Source organism: Pipistrellus hanaki (assembly GCF_964339955.1).
Source record: "Pipistrellus hanaki genome assembly, chromosome: 3".
In the NCBI taxonomy this organism is placed as follows: Eukaryota; Metazoa; Chordata; class Mammalia; order Chiroptera; family Vespertilionidae; genus Pipistrellus; species Pipistrellus hanaki.
The window spans coordinates 95,038,803-95,056,353 of NC_140505.1; the positions used below are offsets into that span (position 1 = coordinate 95,038,803).

The 17,551-nt window shown below is 37.7% G+C and overlaps 1 protein-coding gene and 1 pseudogene across 7 annotated transcripts in view; one reads left to right on the forward strand and one right to left on the reverse strand.

Annotated features, from left to right (window-relative positions):
* The window catches only part of FGF9 (fibroblast growth factor 9), a 188,245-nt gene that overhangs the window by 72,972 nt on the left and 97,722 nt on the right, over positions 1-17,551 (reverse strand). The gene's annotated exons all lie outside the window — the stretch shown is intronic.
* On the forward strand, positions 13,311-15,781 carry LOC311618616 (tubulin-specific chaperone E-like; annotated as a pseudogene). The gene is made up of 2 exons: positions 13,311-13,329; positions 14,489-15,781. The product of its transcript is annotated as a tubulin-specific chaperone E-like (transcript).

Below are 17,551 nucleotides of genomic sequence, written 5' to 3' on the forward strand. Positions count from 1 at the left end.
TCCAAAGAGGACCACACCAAGACAAATCATAATTAAGATTCCAAGAGCAAAAGACAAAGAGAGAATATTAAAAGCAGCAAGAGCTAAGCAGGTAGTTACCTATAAAGGAACACCTATACGATTGTCAGCTGATTTCTCAACAGAAACCATGCATGCCAGACGGGAATGGCAAGAAATATTCAAGGTGATGAATAGTAAGAACCTACAGCCAAAGATAATCTATCCAGCAAAGTTATCACTCAGATTCGAAGGTCAGATAAAGAGCTTCACTAATAAAAAAAAGCTAAAGGAGTTCATCACCACCAAACCAGAATTATATGAATTGCTGAAGGGGGTTCTTTCAGAAGAGAAAGTAAATAAAGATAAAAATTATGAACAACAAATACGTAACTATCAACAAGTGAATCTAAAAACCAAGGAAACTAAAAAAAAATCTGAGGAACAATATTAACTGTTGAATATAATAGAATCAGAGGTATGGAAGGGGAGTGAACTGATGATTCTTGGGGAAAAGGGGAGAGGGAGATGTGGGAAGAGACTGAACATAAATTGTGCACCTCTGGATGAGGACAATGGGGGGTGGGGAAAGGACAGAGGGTGGGGTGAGAAGGGGGGGAAAGGAACATTTGTAATAATATGAACAATAAAAATTTATTAAAAATAATAATAATAATAATAATAATTACCTAAAAACATAAAACAGCTTGGAACTCTGCTGACTGTGGGAAGAGCTAACACCCTCAGACTCGCCAGGGTCTGTTCCCTCCCATGCCTCCACATTGGGGCTAGGCACAGCAATCAGAGGAAAGACCTGTGCTTAGTTTCACCTTCAGAACTGGGAAATTCGGCAAAAACTGGCTCTTGCCTAGGACACGAGCTTTTCCGTGGGGCACATGGTTTCTTTCCGGGATGGCTGGGCTGTTGGAGCTTCTTCAGCAGAGTGAGGAGCTCCCACTCTGAAATTTCCCTCTGAGGTTCCGTGTCATTTAGAGAGATCGTCCTGCACCCGCCTCGCGTAGGTGCAAGAACTCAGCTTAGTCTCAAACTCCCACTCTAAAGTCTCCGACTAATCACAATCCACTCTTCAAAGCAGCGCTGACCAGTAGAAGTTTCTTCAACGACAGCACCTATTTCTACAATGATAGAACCTTCTGTGTCTGCTCCATCCAATTTGTGAGAGATAAATCAACACAGGAGAGAAACATCCTGAAGAGAGACCATGGGGAGAGAAAGAAACAGCCCACAAATGAAAGAAAAGCAGGCATCACCAGAAAAGGAAGTAAACGAGTTAGAGGCAAGCAACCTACCAGAGCAAGAATTCAGAGTAATGATCTTAAGATGGCTAAAAAGAATGGAAGACAAATTTGACAATATGAGTAAGACCCAAGAGGAAATGAAAAAAACAACAAGAGGAAATGAAGATGACTCAAGATGAAATGAAAAATGACATCGCTACTATGAAGAACTCAATAGAAAGCATCAAGAGCAGACTAGAACAAGCAGAGGATCGCATCAGTGAGCTAGAAGACATGATGGAAAAAAATACCTAATTAGAGCAGCTTCTAGAAAAAAAAATTAAAAAGCAGGAGGAGAGCCTACGGGAGCTTTGGGACAATGCAAAACAAAACAATATTCGAATAATAGGGGTTCCGGAAGGAAAGAAAACCGAGGTAGACATGGAAGGCGTATTTCAAGAAATAATGACAGAAAACTTTCCTAAGATACAGAAGAAAAAATCCACACAAATCCAAGATACTCCCAGAGTCCCGAGCAAAATGGATACCAGAAGACCGACGCCAAGACATATTATAATTAAATTGGCAAACACCAATGACGAAGTAAGAATCTTAAAAGCAGCCAGAGAGAGACAGAACGTTACATATAAAGGAACCCCCATCAGACTAACAACTGATTTCTCCACAGAAACTTATCAGGCCAGAAGGGAATGGGATGAAATATACAAAGTCATGCAAAGAAAGGGTCTGAATCCAAGAATACTGTACCCAGCAAGACTATTAATCAATACTGAAGGGGAAATCAGGAGCTTCACAGACAAAAAAAAAAAAAAAAGACTGAAGGAATTTATCTCCACCAAACCAGCAATGCAAGAAATGCTAAAGGGTCTACTGTAAAAATAAAGAAATAGGAAGCGAAGAAGGAACACAGGGGTATAGAATAAAAATGGCGTCAAATGAGTACCTATCATTAATAACATTAAATGTAAATGGTTTAAATGCTCCAATCAAAAGAAATAGGGTAACAGGTTGGATAAGAAAACAAGACCCATACATCTGTTGTCTACAAGAAACCCACCTCAGAAAAAGAGATGCACTCAGACTGAGGGTGAAGGGATGGAAAAAGGTTTTCCAGGCAAATGGAAATGAAAAGAAAGCTGGGGTAGCAATACTTATATCTGACAAATTAGATCTCAGAGTGAAGGACATAACAAGAGATAATGAAGGCCACTTCATAATACTAAAGGGAGCAATCAAACAAGAAGAAATAACCCTGGTAAATATATATGCACCCAATATGGGAGCACCCAAATACATTAAAAAAAACTGCTGGAGGACATTAAGGGAGAGATTAATAGCAATAAAATCATAGTAGGAGATTTTAATACCCCACTGTCACCCTTCGACAAATCATCTAAACAAAAAATCAGCAAAGAAATATCAATCCTAAATGACTCACTAGACCAGATGGAATTAATTGACATCTTTAGAACATTCCACCCCAAAGCCACAGAATATACATTCTTCTCAAATGCACATGGGACATTCTCAGAGTTAGACCACATTTTGGGACATAGGCAAAGTCTCTTCAAATTCAAGAAGATAGAAATCATATCAAGCATCTTCTCCAACCATAATGGCATAAAACTGGAAATTAACTACAATAAAAATAATCCAAAGAAATCAAACACATGGAGACTAAACAGCATGCTATTAAACAAGGACTGGGTTACCAGAGAAATCAAGGAAGAAATTTAAAACATCCTGGAAACAAATGACAATGAAAACACAACTATCCAAAATCTATGGGACACAGCAAAAGCAGTTTTGAGAGGGAAGTTCATATCCTTACAAGCCTATTGCAAAAAACTAGAAAAAAGGGTAACAAATTACCTAACTCTACAACTCTAAGAGTTAGAAAAAGAGCAACAAGAAAAGCCCAGTGTAAGCAGTAGGAAGGAAATAACAAAAATCAGAGCACAGATAAACGACATAGAGACCAAAGAAACAATACATAAGATCAACAAAACCAAGAGCTGGTTCTTTGAAAGGATAAACAAGATAGATGGACCTCTAGCCAGGCTAACCAAGAAACAAAGAGAGAGGACCCAAATAAACAAAATCAGAAATGAAAGAGGTGAAATAACAACAGACCCCACCGAAATACAACGGATTGTTACAAAATACTATGAACAACTCTACTCCAACAAACTGAACAACCTGGAGGAAATGGACATATTCCTAGAAAAATACAAACTTCCAAAACTCAATCAGGAAGAATCTAAAAATCTCAATAAACCAGTGACTTGGGAAGAAATTGAAACAGTCATCAAAAAGCTTCCAGCAAACAAAAGCCCAGGGCCAGATGGCTTCACAGGAGAGTTTTACCAAACATTCAAGGAAGAACTAAAACCTATCCTCCTCAGACTATTCCAAAAAATCCAAGAGGAAGGAACTTCCAAACTCCTTCTATGAAGCCAGCATCACCCTAATACCAAAACCAGATAAAGACAACTCAATGAAAGAGAATTACAGGCCAATATCCCTCATGAACATAGATGCCAAAATCCTCAACAAAATTCTAGCAAATTGACTCCAGAAGAACATCACAAAGATCATACACCACGACCAAGTAGGATTTATTCCAGGAATGCAAGGTTGGTACAATATCCGCAAATCAATAAACGTGCTACATCACATAAACAAATTGAAAGATAAAAATCATATAGTCATATCAATTGATGCAGAAAAAGCATTCGATAAAATCCAACACCCTTTTCTGATAAAAACTCTTAACAAGGTGGGAGTACACGGATCATACCTCAACATAATAAAAGCTATATATGATAAACCCACAGCCAACATTATACTCAATGGGCAAAAACTAAAACCATTCCCTCTAAGAACAGAAACAAGACAGGGATGCCCACTATCGCCACTCCTCTTTGACATAGTACTGGAAGTACTAGCCATTGCAATTAGACAAGAGGAGGAAATAAAAGGCATCCAAATTGGAAAAGAAGAAGTAAAGTTATCCTTATTTGCAGATGACATGATATTGTACATAAAAAACCCAAAAGACTCCATTAAAAAACTAATTGACTTAATAAATGAATTTGGCAATGTAGCAGGATACAAAATTAATGCCAAGTAATCCATGTCATTTCTATACACCAACAGTGAAACTGCAGAAACAGAGACTAAAAAAGCAATTCCATTTACCATTGCACCAAAAAAAATTAAGATACCTAGGAATAAATTTAACTAAGGAAGTAAAGGACCTATATGTGGAAAACTACACGACACTGAAAAAAGAGATAGAGGAAGATGTAAGGAGATGGAAGAACATACCATGTTCATGGATTGGTAGAATCAACATCATCAAAATGTCCATACTTCCTAAAGCAATCTATAGGTTCAATGCACTCCCCATTAAAATACCAACGACATATTTCACCGACCTAGAAAGAACTCTCCAAAAGTTCATTTGGAACAATAAAAGACCCCGAATAGCAACAGCAATCCTGAGAAAGAAGAGTAAAGTAGGAGGGATCTCAATACCAGACTTCAAACTATATTACAAAGCCACTGTTCTCAAAACAGCCTGGTACTGGCACAAGAACAGACATATAGATCAATGGAATCGAATCGAGAACCCAGATATCAACCCAAATCACTATGCTCAATAAATATTTGACAAAGGAGGCACGAATATACAATGGAGTCAAGACAGTTTCTTCAATAAATGGTGTTGGGAAAATTGGACAGACACATGCAAAAGAATGAAACTAGATCACCATCTTACACCATTCACAAAAATAAACTCAAAATGGATACAGGACTTAAACATCAGAAGGGAAACCATAAAAATACTAGAAGCATCCACAGGCAACAAAATCTCAGACGTATGCCAAAAGAACTTCTTCAGTGATACTACCCCTAGGGCAATGGAAGCTAAAGAGAAAATAAACAAATGGGACTACATCAAAATAAAAAGCTTTTTTACAGCAAAAGAAACCATCAACAAAACAAGAAAGCCCACTGTGTGGGAGAACATATTTGCAAATAATACCACTGATAAAGGTTTAATCTCCAACATCTACAAACAGCTTATACAACTAAATAAAAGGAAGATGAATAATCCAATTAAAAAATGGGCAAGGGACCTAAATAGAACATTTTCAAAAGAAGACAGAAGGAAGGCCAAAAGGCACATGAAAACATGCTCAAAGTCACTAAGTGTCTGAGAGATGCAAATCAAAACAACAATGCGGTACCATCTCACACCTGTCAGAATGGCCAACATCAACAAATCAACAAACGACAAGTGTTGGCGAGGTTGCGGAGAAAAAGGAACCCTCGTGCACTGCTGGTGGGAATGCAGACTGGTGCAACCACTGTGGAGAACAGTGTGGAGTTTCCTCAAAAAACTGAAAATGGAACTCCCATTTGACCCAGTAATCCCACTTCTAGGAATATATCCCAAGGAACGAGAAACACCAATCAGAAAGGATATATGCACCCCTATGTTCATAGCAGCACAATCTACAATAGCCAGAATTTGGAAACAGCCTAGGTGCCCGTCAGCAGATGATTGGATCAAAAAACTGTGGTAAATCTACACAATGGAATACTATGCTGCCATAAAAAAAGAAGGAATTCTCAGCATTTGCAGCAACCTGGATGGAATTGGAGAACATCATGTTGAGTGAAATAAGCCAATCAATGAAAGAGAAACACCACATGACCTCACTCATTTGTGGATAATAAAGAACATTATAAACTGATGAACCAAAAGATAGATATAGAGACAGTATATCAACAAGTAGACTGTAAAATTACAGTGGGGAGGGGAGGAAGATCTGGGGGAGATAATAGATCAACTGAAGGACTTTTATACATGCATATAAGTACAACCAATGGACACAAAACTCTGGGGAGGGAGGGGATGTGTGGGAGGGAGGAAGGGGGGCAAAAAAAATCAATAAATTATATTTAAAAAATTAAAAAAAAAAAAACATAAAACATAGAAAGAATAGAAAACTTTTAAAAGCATAAATTATATTAAGAAAAATAAAATAATATTAGTAGTGTGACTTAAATTTATAAAAGCCATGAATAATTTTGGAGAAGGATTAGTGAAAAAGAAAAAAAGAGGAAGGATAAAGAGAAATTTATTTAAAAAGAAGATAAGGATATCTATCCTTTGCATTATTTCCCCTGCATTTTCCAGTTTACATCTGGAAACATTGTGCTTCTGACTAAAAAACTTTCTGTAATTTTTCTTCTAGTTAAGTCTATTGGCCATAAATTCTCTGTTTTGTCAGGAATGTGTTCACCTTCATTTTTTTTTTTAATTACATTTTTATTGATTTCAGAGAGGAAGGGAGAGGGAGAGAGAGATAGAAACATCAATGGTGAGAGAGAATCATCCATCAGCCGCCTCCTACATGCTCCACACTAGGGATCAAGCCCACAACAGGGGGCATGTGCCCTGACCTGGAATTGAACCATGTCCTCCTGTTTCACAGGTCAATGCTCAACCACTGAGCCACACCAGCTGGGCTGTCTTTGACTTTTCAGCAGGTTTAATATGTTTTTCCTATATATAATTTTTGTGTGTTTATTCTGCTAAGTATTTACAGAGCTTCTTAGATCTAGAATTGATGTTCCGAAATTTCTTCATTAAGTTTTTGAATATTGCCTATTCCCTATTTTTTCTTTGTCTGGTACTACAGTTAAGTACATGTTAGACAATTTTGTTTTGTTTTCAATTTGTTTTTCTCTTTGTACTTCAGTTTGAATATTTTCTTTAAATCTCTCCTCCAATTCACTCATCCTAATTTTTATCATGACCATTCTGCTGTTAAGTCAATTCACAAAGCTCTTAATTTCAGATGACAGTTTTTTCAGTTCTAAAATGCCATTTTGATTTTTTTAGTAGATTCTCATTCTTGAGAATTTTTCCATATTTCTCTATCATTTTAAAATTTTTATCTATTAACTCCAATAGTTTTATCATATGATGTACTTCTGCTGGTTTTTCTTATCTCTTTATCATCATTAATATGTTCTTGCTTCTTTGCATATCTAAATATTGTTGATTATATGTCAGATGATGTATGTAGAAAAGTGAAGACTTCCCTGGCCAGTTTTTCTCAGTGGTTAGGGTGTTAGCCCATGGACCCAAGAGTCTCAGGTTTGAATCCCAGCCAAGTGTACATGCCTGGGTTGCAGGTTGGATCCCCGACCCAATCAGAGCACACTCAGGAGACCAATGATCAACGAGTCTCTCTCACATCGATGTTTCTCTCCTTCATTCTCATTCTCTCTCTCTCTCTCTCTCTCTCTCTCTCTCTCTCTCTCTCTCTCTCTCTCTTTCTCTCTCTCTGTGTGTGTGTGTGTGTGTGTGTGTGTGTGTGTGTGTGTCTTTCTCCTTCCCTCTTTCTCTCCCTCCCTCCCCCTCTCCCCCTACACACACACACACACCCTGTCCCTCCCTTCCACTCTCTCTAAAAGTCAATGGAAAAAAATATCTCCAGGTGAGGATTAACAAAAAAAAGAAAAGTGGAGGCTAACGATAATGATTCCACTGGAGAGTATGTCCCTTTTATTCTCTCTGAGCATCTGACTCCAGCAGAAATTTAAATGGACTGGGACTGGGGCTGGGCCGCAGTTTTAGTAAGACCCTATGGACCTTTGGTTGGCCCCTGTTCCTTGGATGCATCACTCTCACACTTCCGATGGAGAGCCTGGCTGGTGTCATTTCTTCAACCTTGAAAGACTGTAGGAAATTCAGAGATTTTCAAACCAGTTCTCTAGCTTCCTGGCCACACAAAGCTTCAAAATCTGGCAAAGACCTTAAAGAGGGAACAGCCATATGCCGGAAGCAGGCCCATACTAGAGGCTTTGTGTTTCTTAGGAACATAAACCGTGGAAGGTTTCATTTGCCCTTTAGAAACATTCAGCCCCACTACCCAGTATCCTATGAATCCTAAGAACTCAGCAAATATCTGAGGAGAAAGCCAGCTCTGAGTTTGAAGCCCCTTAAATTTCTAGTTTATCACACTAGACCCCTATTGATTAGAGTTTTGCAGGTTTCTCTTTCCTTCACAAGGACCCTCAGCTTGAGCCAAGTCCAATCCTCAACCTGTATGCAAAGGCCCCTCAGGGCAAAACAGCTGTTAATCATCAGCTTACCTTAGATCAACTTTCACCCCTCTGTAATTTTAGTTCATCTAGGACTTGTTTCTTCCAAAATCTATGGTGCCTTTAAAAATATCAATTTTTTGTAATTTCTCCAGTTTTCCCTAGTTGTTGCAGTAGGACTGCCTCCAACAACTAACATATTAGCCAAAGTACTATTTTTATGTCTTATTTTTGAAATTAATAAAATTACTATGCCAAGGATTGTACCTTAATATAATGATGTTTTCTAGTTTTCAAAGGTCTTACACATTCACTGTCTCAATTGAAGCTTGTTCCAAAGCCATGACATAGGTACCTAGGATACCTGACTCAACAATGATTCTCTGAAGGCCTACCTGGGCATGACTCTCCATGTGAAAGGCCAGAAGGGCTTTTCCAAGTTCTTCTGAGGCCAAGCTTGTCTATATTCTAATTTAAACACATAAGCATAAATGACAATGTATTCACCAGGCTAAACAACAGTCTTCAACAACTGACTTGGACTTGTTAGTCTTCATTTACAAGACTGCATGAATGCAGAGAGATTCAAGGTGAGATTTAAAGTTATTAGTGAATTACTACCTCAGATCTTCATAAAGGTGGGTTTACAACATTTATAAAACAATTGCCTCAGACAGTATTTTCCACTGATGGGGAAAAAACTCAAAATCAAAAATAGCATTCCAGCCAAGACCGGTTTGGCTCAATGGATAGAGCGTCGGCTTGGAGACTGAAAGGTCCCGGGTTCGATTCCGGTCAAGGGCATGTACCTTGGTTGCGGGCATATTCCCAGTAGGGGGTGTGCAAGAGGCAGCTGATCGATGACTCTCTCTCATCGATGTTTCTAGCTCTCTATCTCTCTCCCTTCCTCTCTGTACAAAATCAATACAATATATTAAAAAAAAAAAAAATAGCATTCCAGCCCTAGCCAGTTTTGCTCAGTGGTCAGAGAATCATCCTGAGAACTAAAGTTATCATTCAGATTGGAAGGTCAGATGAAGAGCTTCACTGATAAGAAAAAGCTAAAGGAGTTCATCATCACCAAACCAGTATTATATGAAATGCTGAAAGGTATTCTTTAAGAAGACGAAGAAGAAGAAAAAAGTAAAGATAACAATTATGAACAACAAATTATATATATCTCAACAAGTGAACCTAAAAATCAAGTGAATTAAAAATCTGAGGAACAGAATAATCTGGTGAATATAACAGAATCAGGGGCACAGAAAGGGAGTAGACTGATAATTCTTAGGGGGGTGCAGGAAGAGACTGGACAAAAATCATACACCTATAAATGAGGAAAGTTGGGGGAGGTAAGGGCAGAGGATGGGGTGGGAACCACGTGGAGGGGAGCTATTGGGGGGGGTGGGGAGAAACTATTGTAATAATCTGTACAATAAAGATTTATTAAATTTAAAAAAATTAAAAAACAAAATCAGTCATGCCTCTCTCAGACAAGAGAGAGAATACATGATTATGAGTCAATTTACCACTAAACCTCACATTGTTAACACTTTATGTGTTTTGCTTTTGCTGCTGCTTATTATTAAATTACTTTTACTGTAAAAAAAAAATGAATGAATGAGTAAATAAATAAAAATAAAATCTCAACAGTGGCGATACTTTCTTTTCCACCATGCTACAATTGGATTATTTATGTATTTTACTTGAATGACCATATTTGGGGTTGTTTAGTGTGGTGCTGTTTATTTTGTGTTGAACACACAGTAAAAGGACAAAAAGAATGCCTTAATGTTTCTAAGTCTACCCAACTATGGAGAGAGTAGTGTATTTTGAATCAGTTCTCATGTGAAAAACTACAAGGAAATCCAATGACAATGCCTAGTCTTAAACTTTGAACATTTCTTTAACAATGACTTAATTTTACTTATTACCTTTCTTACTTGCTTATTTATTTTACTTCCCAGATTTCCAGTTGGGTTGGTTGACCACATAGCACTTTTTCTGTCTCTCTCAAGTATGTATCTGACTATATGGATTTCAAGTGGGATAGTTACTGGTGACTAACCCAAAGCTTAGGATGATGGAATGTGAACTAAATTTGAAAACATAAACATCAATAGTCATGTATCTAAAATAAAAAGCATGGTTCACTCTGCTTAGTTTTAGAAAAAACACTATACAATACAATATGGAGCCAGCTATTGAGTCTTTGCACATATTCTTTCCCACAGAGAAAGATGAAAAAGAATGCTCTCCCACAATTCAAAAATCCTTTTAGCCACCAAAGAAGAGATAATGTGAAATGAGCAAAACGAGAATACTGCAAAGTAGAAAGAGCAGATTCCTCAAAGTTTCTCTTGGGCTGGAGAGGATTCTTAGCAGTTCCAAGACTAATTTTCTTATCTGTACAAAAGGATGATAATAATACCTGCAATGTACTTGTTTTGAGGACAAAAAGAGATAGACCATGTCAAATGCCTGGTACCTAAAAAGGGCTCAATAAAAGTACACCTTACTCATGAGCATAAATTAAGTTTACCTAAACAGTAAAACTATTTTCAGTAAGGAAAAATAAAGAGAAACTGATATTTATAAAGACTAAGTACTAAGAAAGGAAAAAGCAGAAACAAATTTTAAAACCAGTATGATTAGTACTATACAAAAACCACATTTGTATATGGTGGGGTTCAGGAGCGAAGACTAAGTAAATACGCCAAAATGCTGGCACCAATGGTCATGATCATGAACTGGTGTTCTGGTTCTCTATTTTCAAGATTTTCAATAGTGTACTTAATGTTACTTACATCATGAAAAAATAGGGATTTCTTTTTATTTTGAAAGCTAAATGATGCTCTTTTACATAAAAATTACCTTCTTCCTAGCAGAGGCATTAAAACATTCTTTTATACAGTCCAGAGCTATTTTGCATGATTGCTAATAATTATTTAATTCAATTCATCATTTATCAAGAGCCTTGTGCCAGACTCCAAAAGGACACAAAATAAATGATAGGGTCTTATCCTCGTATATCCCTTGATAATAACAATGGTGGTGTTTCTACTGTTGTAAGTTGGTTTGTTCATTAAGGCTTATAGGGATACAGAGAGGGAGCAGGAGAGGGAAGAAGTGATATACTGCAAGGAACTGGGGGGCTGGGGTGGGCAAATTCAAAATCTGTAGATAAGTCTGCAGGCTGGAAACTCAGTGTTTCCTACCTTAGGAAAGCCATGATACTTATTGGGTCAGGCCCACCAGCTTATCTAGGGTAATCTCATTTACTTAAAGTCAGCTGATCATAGGTGTTACCTACATCTGCAAAATAACTGTGTGCAGCACTTAGATGGCTGTTTGAAGAACTGAAATACAGTGGTGCCTCACACAACGAACTTAATTCGTTCCAGGAGCAAGTTTGTTATGCGAAAAGTTCGTGATGTGAAACGCGTTTTCCCATAACAATACATGTTAAAAAAAATAATTCGTTCTGTAGCATAAAATATGCTAAGATGACATAAAAAAAGATAAATTTTTTGTTATTATTTTTATTTAGATACATCTAAAAACATAATTTTTTTTAAAAAAAAACACATTTTTTTAATTTTAAGACAGACTAAGTAGAGTCTACCGAATCTTGCACATTTTCATCCATTTTCTGCTTTTTGGCCGATGGTTTCATGAAAAACCTGTCCAAAGTCGTTTGTTTTTCTCTTTTCTCCAACATCTGCCGGAAATAACGGACAAGAGTATCGGAGTAAAGATCGTTGATCCTGTTTGCTTCAGCTGAATCCGGATACAGTGTATTGAGTTTAACTTAAAAGGACGACTGCCGTGATACGTGCGTGATTTAATTCGTAATGAAGAACGATTGCCGCGATACGTGCTTAAGTTAAGCGCAGTGACTAACGACTGCCTGCAGTGCCTGCGCGGAAGGATGCAATACATCGGCAGCGATCGTGGAAGCTCGGGCGAAGCAGTCGTGGAAGCTCGGGCAAAGCGGTCGTGGAAGCTCGGGCGACTTCGTTGTGTGAAACGAAGTTCGTTGTGTGAAACGAAGTTCGTTGTATGAATCATGAAATGAAGTTCGTTGTGTGCAGCGTTCGCTGTGCGAGGCGTTCTTTATGCAAGGCACCACTGTATGTAGCTTAGCCAAGTGGATACATCCAACTGAACCTTTCAGTCACTCAATATTCCCTTCTTTATTGTCTCCAACTTTCTAGTTTACTTAAAACCACCAGGACCTCAGTTCACTTCAGACCACACCAAAAATAGTGCATTTAGGAAATACTGTCCTTGATGCACACATTTTCCTTCCCAAGGTCAGCTTGATACAACACTGGATGGATTGGAAAGTTACACTCGGCTGAACCATCAACTCAAACACAAAGTCATTATTACTGAGGTTTAAAAGCTAGTGAATGCCTTACCAAATGAGGACAGAATTCTTATTTTGGGTGGACTATTGCTTTAATCCTGGTCAAAACCAAGAAAGCATGGCATTAGAAAAGTCAATGAAAAGCAAAATCCACTTCCTATTAACCACAATGTCAAATGTCAGGAGGCAAAAGGTAGAGACTGGCTGTGGGTCCAGCATTGCGGGCTCCAAATGTTTTGAGATACTTGTCCTTTATTGAACTTTATTTTTATTAATCAATCTCCTATTTTTTTAAAAATTTATTTTAGGGTATGGTCCCTTACTTATTTACATAACTGGCCTTACTCATCCCATATGAATCTAATCCCCAAGGTTTCTCAAGTGGGGTTATTTTGCCTCCCATGGGTCTATAGCAAATGTCTAGAAACATTTGTTGGTTGAAAAAATTTGGGGAGCTACAGGGTAGAAGCCAAACACCCTACAATGTATAAAACAGGACCATACAACAAAATATTAACCAGTCCCAAATGTCCATAGTGCCCATGTTAAGGACCATGGTCTTGACCCATACTAGTGAGTATTTTGCCACAAATTCCAATCAAGATCTTCAAAAACTAGGTCTATGATGAATAAAGGCTCGTTAAATTTTCTTAACCTTTAGTGTCCACACTGTGCTAAAATTGCCCTTTAAAATCATGTCAGGACCTTTAGTGATTTTGGAAGGGTAAGATGCAGAAAATATGTGCATTTTTTAAATAGCTGAAAATTCTAATCCTCTAAGTGAGAATTATTGTTATTAATTATGGTTAAACTATTGAAACTTTAAATATAATCATATATATAATGTCTACAACACTACTGTTAGTTTATCATGAGACATAAATTTATATTAATTTTTTAAAATAATATATTTCAAATTAATTTTCACTTATTCTTTAACTGAATTTACATTATATGTTTCTCCTTTCAAATTCTATTTCATCTCAAAAGTGGAGTCAGATGAAGTTTTCTAAATTGTAACTGTAGAATGCTCATGCCCAATGAGTCTAATTTACAAATAACACAACCTATATTTTTCTGCTAACAATCCAATATATGCCATTGAGGAAAAAAAAAAGTTTGAGAGAGTTTCAGGAAATCATCAGGGCAGGGAAAATAGTGCCAGCCAGGTTGAGGGAGGCTTAGATATGGCACCCACCTGCCAACTCTAAGGGGGGGTGTCTCAGCAAAAGAAACATGGCCTCTTCCAGCACTCTATTTGGGTAAAAGATACAACTTCAGCTCCCACACAAAAGCCAGACAATTCAGTTCCTTCCCTTATTCCGCTGGTGCCCCTGCACTAGAGCTCAGAGCAAGTGAATCTGAGGCTCTGGTTAAGAAAAGAAGGGGACAATCCCAAGCGAGGCAAACATAATGGAAGCCTTGAGGGGACTGTGTATTTTCATTGCAGGCATCCAACCAGAGGATCCTTTATTAGTTTAACTTTGGAGTAGACGTTCTTTTTTTCTTTTTCTTTTTTTTAATATATTTTTTTACAGAGAGGAAGAGAGAGGGATAGAGAGTTAGAAACATCGATGAGAGAGAATCATCGATCAGCTGCCTCCTGCACACCCCCTACTGGGGATGTGCCCGCAACCAAGGTACATGTCCTTGACCGGAATCGAATCCAGGACTCTTGAGTCCACAGGCCGACGCTCTATCCACTGAGCCAAACCGGTTTCGGCTGGATTAGACTTTCTTACTGCAATTAAGAACTGCTCTGTATTAGAAGATGGACCAGATGAAGATGCAAAAGAGCAAATTTGTTACCACTGGAAATAAATCTGTGGAAACTATTGGTTTTGAGTCTGTTATAAAATGTTGAAGTCAGCTGAGCAAGTTACAAGAAATTGTTTTTAGGAATTGTGCAGTAAATTGTGCTGGTAACAAAGGAAGCATTGCCAAAGCGCGTCCTAATATTAGAAATTTAGATTTGTCAAAAAACCTGCTGACAGCATGGGATGAAGTGAGATACGGCTGATCAGCTCAGACACCTAAAGTCCTTAATCTCAGTGAAAATAAACTGAGATTTCCCCCTCGCTCACCAAGTCCAATTAGAACATTTCTATACTGAAGGTTTTAGTCCTTAGCCCAACGAGAATAACATGGGCAGAGGTGTTCTAGTGTGCCACCGGAGGTCCAGTTTTCCAGGAGTCTAACAATCTTTCCATTTCAGAAAAGCTGGCTATCATTCTACAGATAGTCAAGTTATTAGACCTTTCCTCTAATCAACTAATTGATGAAAATTAGCTGTTTCCAACAGCCTATCTGCCCAGAGTAGAACAATTAATCCTTTCGGACATCAGGTTTCTTCTCTATATTTCCAAGATCGTGGGATTGTGTGCAAAACTTCAATGTTCAATACCTTGCAATCAATGACAACTGAAAATCACAATGGCCATTTATCAATGAGCTGGATAAATTACACAGTCTGCATGATTTGTCCTGCCTAAGAAACCCTGACTGAGGGAAGCAGAGTGGAGACCACCTGCCAGGTCATTATCATCAAGATCAGTCAGCTGGAGACCCTGAACAAATGCAAGATTCTTTCCAAGGAGAAGAGAGGCCTGGAGCTGAGACGGATTACCAAAAAGCACTTGAAAGTGAATGGAAAAAGGCAGGTGGGCTTCAAGATCCAACAAAAACAAGCCAAGTGAGTTCCTGACAGCCCATCCCAGATGCCAGTCATTCTGCCTCAAATATGGTGCACCTGAAGATGGGGACTTAAAAACAAAACAACCATTTTTGCTCAAAATCCCAACTAGCACACTGAAGATAAAATATCCTAATCATCTTAATCAGCAAACCCTAGAGAAACAACTGCCAGACTACATGATGACTCAAGGAGAAAGGATTGCTGTCATGTTGTCTCAACGTTCCTGTTTGAGACCTTCTGTTGTCCTATGAAAGTCCCAAAATGCTGGGCAGAGAGATTGAACTAGAAAATGACCAAGAGTTTTATTCTGTGAAAACTGGAGACTATTAGTGCAATGATAACAGCCAATTAATAAACCTCAAAAACTAGACTATTTATGGTGACTGGGTTCACTGGAAATAAATAATCTATTGGAACAATTCTACTCTAAAAAAAAAAAAAAAGGTTTTATAACTTGCCCTAAATTTAGAAAAGGTTGAGTACTTTTCATTGTAATAGTCCATTTCTAGGTTTGTATATAATAGCAATAATAAATACTTTGTACTTATTTAAAAAATGTTTGAAAATACACTAAAAATCATGTTTTTCATTGTTATAACTTGCCCTAAATTTAGAAAAGGTTGAGTACTTTTCATTGTAATAGTCCATTTCTAGGTTTGTATATAATAGCAATAATAAATACTTTGTACTTATTTTAAAAATGTTTGAAAATACACTAAAAATCATGTTTTTCATTGCCCATTGTATTATTCAGGGTTCTCCAGAGATGAAAATCAATAAAATCAATATGACATGTGTGTGTATGTATGTATGGAGAAAAGGAAGAAAAAGAAATTTATTATATGTTATATATAATACATGATTGATATATCTATAATAATAAATGCATAATATACTAATTAGACCAGATGTCCTCCTGAGCCACCTTCTGGAAGACCTTCCTGACAAAGCCGCAGCGGTGGGGTCCAAGGCAGAAGTGGCCGCTGCAGCGGTGGCCGAGACCCTTGCACGCATTTCATACATTGGCCTCTAGTATATACATATATACATACACACACATATGTGCATATATACATACATATATATAAAGGCACTTATTATAGAGAATTAGCTCATGTCATTATGGAGGTTGGCAAGTCAAATCTGCAGAGCTGATGCCCTAGAACCATGATCAGCAAACTACGGCTCGTGAGTCACATGCAGTTCTTTGGCCCCTTGAGTGTGGCTCTTCCACAAAATACCACGGCCTGGGCGAGTCTATTTTGAAGAAGTATTGTTAGAAATTTATATTTAAAAAATTTGGCTCTTAAAAGAAATTGCAATCGTTGTACTGTTGATATTTGGCTCTGTTGACTAATGAGTTTGCCGACCACTGCCCTAGAAGCTGCTGTGGAAACAGGAAGAGCCAATGTCCTATTTGGAAGATCATCAGGCAGAAAATTATTTCCTACTCAGGGAAGAGTCAGAGTCAGCCTTTTGTTCTCTCCAGGCCTTCAACTGGTTTGGTGCAGCTCACCCTCATCCTGGAGGACCATCTGCTTTACTCAGTCTACTAATATAAATGTTAACCTCATCCATCCAAAACCACCCTCACTGAAACACCCACAATAATGTTTGGCCAAATATCCAGTACATACACCTGTAGCACCCACTGAAGAAAAAAATTAACCATAACAACCACTAAAGAAAAAGAAAGACACCAGAAAAAAGGAAGAAAAAATAAAAATAACTTAAATGTTCATTAATATAGATCACTTAAAAGATTAATTCAGCCACACACTGATATACATGAACCATTAATTTTTACTGTAGCAGAAGACTGTTTAGTATCATGGAAAAGTTTCTTAAATACCATCAAGCAGGCGCTGCTATTAGATGAGTGCATTCTTATAGTATCTAGAGATATAATTCATCCAGGCCTAGACATTTAAACCTGTCTAGTGCACTCAAGTGCATCAGAGCCAGAAGATAGAATTGTATAACTGGAAGGAAACATTGTGGTCATCTCATCCAAATGCCCCAAAGAGTGATTAAAAAATAAATAAAACAGTGGTTTAGATATATCTAGAATTATTGACAGAGCCTTGATCGCAGACATTT